Source organism: Lepus europaeus, chromosome 17 (assembly GCF_033115175.1).
Source record: "Lepus europaeus isolate LE1 chromosome 17, mLepTim1.pri, whole genome shotgun sequence".
Lineage (NCBI taxonomy): Eukaryota > Metazoa > Chordata > Mammalia > Lagomorpha > Leporidae > Lepus > Lepus europaeus.
Genome location: NC_084843.1, coordinates 30104584 through 30112537, shown reverse-complemented (window position 1 = coordinate 30112537; position 7954 = coordinate 30104584). Strand labels below are relative to the sequence as shown.

The 7954-nt window shown below is 43.2% G+C and overlaps 3 pseudogenes; 2 read left to right on the top strand and 1 right to left on the bottom strand.

The window, feature by feature from the left end:
- Positions 1-1075: 1075 nt before the first annotated feature.
- On the bottom strand, positions 1076-1359 carry LOC133775770 (mitochondrial import receptor subunit TOM6 homolog; annotated as a pseudogene).
- Positions 1360-5435: 4076 nt separating this feature from the next.
- Positions 5436-6329, top strand: LOC133776161 (ribosome biogenesis protein NSA2 homolog; annotated as a pseudogene).
- A 321-nt stretch (positions 6330-6650) lies between these two features.
- On the top strand, positions 6651-7816 carry LOC133775769 (F-box/LRR-repeat protein 20-like; annotated as a pseudogene).
- Positions 7817-7954: the final 138 nt, after the last annotated feature.

The window sequence follows — 7954 nt, the reverse complement described above, 5'->3', positions numbered from 1 at the left end:
TTAATGAATGAAAGCCACAACAAGGGGATATAATGTAATCTAGTATAAAATAATATAGTGCAGTGGCAGTGCACCTGCCACAGATCATATAAATCTTGGCCACCAAGGTTCTTAATCTCTCTATGGCTTAGCTTCCTCATGCAAAATGGAAATGATAATAACATCTATTTCCAAATGAGTCAGTTTATGTCTGATACAGAGTAAGCCATCTGTAAGGTATTATTAAATTCCTAACTTTTTAAATTGTTGGCTCTGTACTCAGATTTTGCACTCAGCTGGGCTCTGTTAACTATATTAATCATGTGACTTTCACAAAGTCACCCAATCAGAACCTCAGTTTTCTCATCTATGGTGAAAACTAAAAGGGATAATGCATTTGTCACATAGCAAACACTTAATAAACATTAGCAGATTATATTATTAGGAATATTAATACATTGTCATTGTCATCATTTCAAAAGTAGAACAAATAAGGAATAGAAGGCACAAAATATAGCAGTTTCTTCCAATGTATAAATTCTTCCATTTTTATTACATCTTATTTTTTCATGGTAGTTTTTCCAGAGCCTCCTCTGTAGGTGAATTCACACATTATAAACCTTCATGGCATTTGGAACATCTCCTTTGTAAAAGTAATTAAATAACTAGATAGGGAAACTATTTCTGACTCATGTATGCTTTCCTCAACAAAATCTAAGCTCCAAAACAGCAAGGCTAGTGTCAGATATGCCCAATATCTTGCATAAGGCCTGGCACTTTGTTCATTAGGAATGTTTACTGGATGGATAAACAAATAATGAAATTAACCACAGCATTTTGGGGACTTTCTTTGCATGTGGTCTTTATTTCATATATTTCTTTAAACATTCTTGTCATTCCTCAGAACAAGAGCAAAACTTTAGGAGCTGTGTACTGCACTTTATAGAACAGCCTGAGTACTAACCAAGGAACAGAGCTCTGAGTGGCCTCAAGGAACAAAAGGGAACCATCAGGCCATGTCCTATGATGGTCATAATTGTACTCTCAGTTTTTGGAAGGCTGGAGTACAGCACAGAGATTCCACTTGTCAGCTTGGCTACACTTCTGGCTGAGGTACCACTCGCTCAATGTCACTCAGCTTCCTGGCCAGCCACACACTTGCAGCAAACAGACCCAAACTGAAGGATCAAGTTCCTCTGGAAATCATTCCTATTGGTGGCAAAGCTATAGAAGTCTCACGTTGTTGGAAATTCCTGGATCTTCATTTGTGGAGCCAGCAAGGTTCACAGAGACCCTGCTGGAAGCCAGAGTAGCACCTTTGTGCTCAGCACAGGCCCCAGACACACAACTTGCAGTCTGGCCAACAAAAGCATTTGACATAGAAATTCTGATACAGCTGTGATAGCAGAGGCCAGCATTATTTCCTCCACTTCTCTGAGAAGCTAGGAAGATAGTGAACGTTTAGATTCTGGGAAGCTATTTTTGGCAGCTCTTCCTTAGGACAATCACACTGCCAGAATCTGTCCACAAGAATCCTCAGTCTCAGCACAGCTCTAGAATCCCGGTATTTTTCCAGAACCTTCTGTTCAGTAAAAGGAAAAGTACTCAGGCTCTCTGGGTTATCTGCACCCAGGGTACCATTAGCCTTTACTCATTAACCCATGAAAGGGTGGAGACCTTACAACTGTCATTTCACAGATGAGGAACTGGCCCAGAAAAGTGAGTTGAATTTCCTAAGCCTAACACTTCTTTTTTTTTTTTTTTTAAAGATTGATTTTATTTTACTTGAAAGGCAGAGTTACTGAGAGAGGAGGAGAGAGAAAGAAATCTTCCATCTGGTGGTTCACTCCCCAAATGGCAGCAATGGCCAGGGATGTGCCAGACCAAAGCCAAGGGCCAGGAGCTTCTTCCAGGTCTCCTATGTGAGTGCAGGGACCCAAGGCCTGCTGCTTTCCCAGGCGCCTCAGCAGGGAGCTGTATCAGAAGTAGAGCAGCCAAGACACCAACCAGCACCCATATTCGATGCTAGCAATTGCAGGTGGCGGCCTTACCCACTACGCTACATACAATGTTGGCCCCAGCCTAATACTTCTTAATAACAGTTGATACAGTTGGGAATAGGCTTATTTTGTACAAGTTACTTAAAGAAGTTCATGGAAAGTTAAATTAAAAGATAAGTTTATTTTGGTGCAATAAAAGTTTAAAGTCTATGCATAGATTTTTTTTCATAATATACATTTTCCATGAGCTTTTTTTTATTTATTTGAAAATCAGAATTACACACAGAGAGAGGAGAGGCAGAGAGAAAGAGGTCTTTCATCCAATGGTTCACTCCCCAATTGGTCACAAAGGTCACTGTGCCGATCCAAAGCCAGGAGCCAGGAACTTCTTCCAGGTCTCCAACCTGGGTGCAGAGGCCCAAGGACTTGGGCCATCTTCTACTTCAGGCCACAGCAGAGAGCTGGATCGGAAGAGGAGCAGCCTGGACTAGAACCAGCACCCCTATGGGATGGCAGCACTTCAGGCCAGAGCATTAACCCACTGTGCCACAGCACCGGCCCCCTTTCCATGAGCTTTTTTTTGGGGTTTGTTTTTGTTTTTGATTTTGTTTTTGACAGGCAGAGTGGATAGCGAGAGAGAGACAGAGAGAAAGGTCTTCCTTTTTGCTGTTGGTTCACCCTCCAATGGCTGCCACGGCCGGCGCTCTGTGGCCGGTGCACCGCGCTGATCCGAAGCCAGGAGCCAGGCACTTCTCCTGGTCTCCCATGTGGGTGCAGGGCTCAAGGACTTGGGCCATCCTCCACTGCCTTCCCGGGCCATAGCAGAGAGCTGGCCTGGAAGAGGGGCAACTGGGATAGAATCCGGTGCCCCAACCGGGACTAGAACCCAGTGTGCTGGCGCCACAAGGCAGAAGATTAGCCTGTTAAGCCATGGCGGCGGCCTCCATGAGCTTTTGAAGACTTGTTTTGAGTGTGCGTGTGCGTGTGTTTGTGTGTGTGTGTGTGTATATATACATAGCTAAAACTATGTTTCTGAAAAAAAATGGTATTACATTGGGGAAAAAGTTTGTAATATGTTAAGTGACAGAAGCTAACTAGAATTACTTATATAATATATACTCAATTATAAAATATACAAATATATGGTGAATACATATGTGTGTATTTCTTATTCACTCATGTAGAAAATAAAAAGGTGTATGTAAAAATATCAGCAATGTTTATCTCATTGGTGGGGTCATGCTTTAGTTTTATTTTGAGCATGAAATACTTTATAATTAGAAAGCTAAGTTTTTAAAATTCCTACCATGATATTTTTGAAAGGTTTTATTTTGGTACTGCTTGGTCCTGCAGAGTGAAGGAGCATCAATCCAGAGGCCAAAAAAGTTCAATTAATCAGTTAACCAATTAACTGTAAAATGGGTATATTTGTAATGATATCATTTTCACAGGGTTCATTGTGTGTGTGAAATAATAAATTTTAAATTTCTTCGTAACTCTACAATTTGAAAAAGTTAGTGCTTTTTTTAAGGTTTATTTTTATTTGAAAGGCAGAGTTAAAAAGAGAAAGAGGGAGAGAGAGAGAAAGAGGTCTTCCCTCTGCAGGTTCACTCCAAAAATAGCCGTAATGTTTGGGGCTGGGCCAGGCCAAAGCCAGGAGCCAGAAGCTTCTTTCAGGTCTCCCACATGGGTGCAGGGGCCCTAGCACTTGGGCCGTCCTCCACTGCTTTCCCAGGCACTTATCAGGGAGCCAGATAGGAAGTAGAGCAGCTGGGACTTGAACTGGAACCCATATGGGACACTGGCATCCAAGCAGTGCCTTAACCTACAGAGCCACAGCACTGGCCCCAAAGTTAGTGATATTTCAATGACAAAGTCCTGTGGCCTAAAAGAGCTTCAAGAAGAATATTTGGGATAACACAGACCTTTGCACTTAGGAGTTTGTTAGGAGCGGAGATAAATCTAAATGTCAAAAAAGAAGTGAGAACTTTCTTGCCACCACTTGAAAAATACAATCACAGGATAGGCATTTGGCCTGGCAGTTAAGATAGATGCCTGGAGTCCTATGTGAGAGTACCTGTTTCTAATCCTGTTTCTGACTCCCAATTCTAACGTCCTGATAATGCAGACTCTGGGAGGCAGTGGGTAATACCTCAAGGAGTTAAGCCCCTGTCCCAATTGTAGGGGACTGGGACTGAGTTCATGGCTCCTGGCTTTGGGCTGGCCCAGTACCAGCTGTTGTGGGTATTGGGGAGAGTGAACCAGGGGGTAGGGTATCTCTCTCAATCTTAGCTAATTTTTTAAAAAAGAAAAAGAAAAGCTGCCCACATCCCACATCAGAGTACATCCTTTAGAGTCACATCACAGCACCAGATCCTAATTCTGGCTTCCAAGGTGATGCCTCAAGTTGTTGGGTCTCCATTACCCACTGGGGAACCTGGGTTGAGTTCCCAGCTCCTGGCTCTTGGCTTCAGTCTTAGCCCAGCACTGACTAATGTTGTCATTTGTGAATCTCACTAATGGGTGATGGACTTGTATACTCTTCTTCTCTCTCCCCCACTTACCCTCAAATTAAAAAAAAAAAAAAGGACTGTCACATGCTAACCCCCCCTTCTCTGCCCTATACTTCCAGTACTCCTAAATGCCTCAATGCTTCCTCTCCATGTTAAACCTCCCTTCTAGCTTTGAAGCACAGTTTTAGAGGACAGTACCTAGGGCATATTAAGGCAAAGGCAGGTTTGGCTCATATCTCCAGCAAGGTGTGAAGAGCAACCTATGTAGGAAAGTAACCAGCAACCTACTAAGGTCTATCCAGTCCCAAAACAGGAAGACATTATTTCCACTCTGGGTTATAAGAATTTGTTATGAAAAGAAGGCAACATTTGGCTGGAATCATTTGTATTTGGTTTTACCCTCCACAAGACTTTATCAGATAATATCTTTGTGGATTCACAAATGCAGTGGAAAATAAATTTCACACATAACATTGGTCATTAATCAGAGATGCTAAAGGTAGCATTAAAGGTAGTATGTGAAATCATTACTTTTACATATTTTTAAACATTTTTATTTGAAAGGCAGAGTTACACAGAGAGATAGGAAGACACAGAGAGAGAGAGATCTTATATCCACTGGTTCACTCCCCAGATGGCCTCAATGGCTGGAACTGGGCCAATCCCAAGCTAGGAGCCACGAGCTTATTCCGGCTCTCCCACGTGGGTTCAGGGGCCCAAAGACGTGGGCCAACTTCCACTGCTTTCCCAAGCGCATCAGCAGGGAGCTGTATCAGAAATGGAACAGCCAGGACTCAAAACTGTGCCCACACTGGATGCGTGTGCCACAGGCAGTGGCTTTTCCCACTGCACCACAACACTGGCACCTACTTTTACATTTTAAAGATTAATGAATGGGGTTCTTCGCACCCAGGAGGCTGCAACTGGTGGTTGTAAGGCTGTCACCATGCCACAAAATGAATATATTGAATTATACCGTAAACGCTATGGGTACCGTTTGGATTACCATGAGGAAAAGAGAAAAAAGGAAAGTCGGGAGGCTCATGAACGTTCAAAGAAAGCAAAAAAGATGATTGGTCTGAAGGCCAGGCTCTACCATAAGCAGTGACATGCTGAGAAAACACAGATGAAAAAGACTATCAAGATGAGAAGAGAAACACCAAACAAAAGAATGATGAAAAGACTCCCAAGGGAGCAGTGCCTGCCCGTCTGCTAGGCAGAGGACAGTCCCGAGCTAAAGTACTTTCCAACATGATTAAACAAAAACAAAAAGAGAAGGCGGGGAAATGGGAAGTCCCTCTGCCTAAAGTTCGTGCCCAGGGAGAAACAGAAGTATTAAAAGTTATTCGGACAGGGAAAAGAAAAAAGAAGGTGTGGAAGAGGATGGTTACCAAAGTCTACTTTGTTGGAGATGGCTTTACAAGAAAACCACCTAAATATGAAAGATTCATTAGACCAATGGGCTTATGTTTGAAGAAGGCCCATGTAACACATCCAGAACTGAAAGCCACCTTCTGTCTGCCAATACTTGGTGTAAAAAAGAATCCATCATCCCCATTATACACAACTTTGGGTGTAATTACTAAAGGTACTGTCATTGAGGTGAATGTGAGTGAGCTAGGCCTTGTGACGCAAGGAGGCAAGGTTATTTGGGGGAAATATGCCCAGGTTACCAACAATCCTGAAAATGATGGATGCATAAATGCAGTCTTACTTGGTTGATAACAGTAACTTCTAACCATTATTGAAGACTACAAACTAAGTGGGAAAACTGTCTTTACTATGATTTTTCTGAATACTGCCAAACAGCCTTCATGTCTGCAGTCAGCAAGATAATTATTTTAAGGTGTAAAAAAACATTAAAAAGATGCACTTTTACTGACTGTTCTTTATTGGAGTCTGCTTAAGGTTTACAAGTTAATAAAATGTGAACAATTAAAGCAAAAAAAAAAAAAAGAGTAATGAATGGGAGCAGTCCTCACAGCCGTGGGCGTGCTGCAGGAGGTGGTGGAGGCCCCGCTGGAGCCAGAGGTCTCTCCTCTCTGTCCATCACCAGGGCCTGGCTCCTAGCCTGCTGCCTCCCCATCCAGGAACTCCGGGGCCTGCCCTAGGCTCCCTGTCTTTGCACTCCGCACACCGCAGCGCCCAACCCGGCCCCATGAGGAGGGACATGAACGAAATGACCAAGAACAGATGTTCTCAAATAGCAATGAAGCTGTAATCAATAAAAAAAACTCCCCCCCCCAAAAAAAAATTTTAATATTAAGAAAAACTTCCCAAAGAACTACTATTATGGATATTTTCCTTACTGGAAGTCGTTACCTTGTGTCGCTGTGCTCAAGTCTCCATGGCCTGGAATGTTCTGGCTCTGGGTGGAAATAACTGGCATTGACCTGCTTGATTTCCAGAGAGATACTGAGGGCCATGTAGTGGAGACTATTTCAAAATGATGTGGGGGCTTTTTACAAAAGTTAAGTCTTTGTGAGTGTCTTGGAGTGGGAGACAATGCATTAAGGACCTTTGCACAAAACTGTAGGAATAATGAAGTACTGGATCTAAATGGATGTACAAAGACTACAGATGTGGATGTACTAGCCTTAGCAAGTTCTGTTCCAAACTCAGGCACCTTGGCTTGGCTTCCTGTACATCAATAACAAACATGTCTCTAAAAGCACTGAGTGACTGTGTCTGCTGTTGGAGTAGTTTAACATTTCCTGGTGTAACCAAATAACCAAAGATGGCATTCAGACACTAGTGAGAGGCTGTGGAGGTCTCAAGGCCTTATTCTTGAAAGGCTGCACACAGCTAGAAGATGAAACTCTAAAATACATAGGTGCACACTGCCCTAAAATGGTGACCTTGAACTTGCAGACTTGCTTACAAATCACAGATGAAGGTCTCATCACTATATGCAGAGGGTACCATAAGTTACAGTCTCTCTGTGCCTGTGGCTGCTCCAATGTCACAGATGCCATCCTGAGTGCTCTAGGTCAGAACTGCCCATAGTTTAGAATATTAGAAGTGGCAAGATGTTTGCAGTTAACAGATGTGGGCTTCACCACTCTGGCTAGAAAGTGTCATGAACTTGAAAAGATGGACCTGGAAGAGTATGTTCAGATAACAGATAGCACACTGATCCATACACTTTCCATACACTGTCCTCGACTTCAAGTGTTTTCTACAGGTGCAGAAGCTGCAGCTGACACAGTCAGGAGGAGACAGAGCCAGGAGCTGACTTCAGGCTATCTGGGTCACAGTACCTGCCCCTCATCACTGCACTATGTCCCACTCCACCACACATACAAGTGTGGGATTTTAAAATGAGGGGCTGGTGCTGTGGCATAGCAGGTAAAGCCACCATCTGCAGTGCCAGCATCCCATATGAGCTCCAGTTTAAGTCCTGGCTGTTCCACTTCCGAACCAGCTCTCTGCTATGCCCTGGGAAAGCAGCAGAAGATGGCC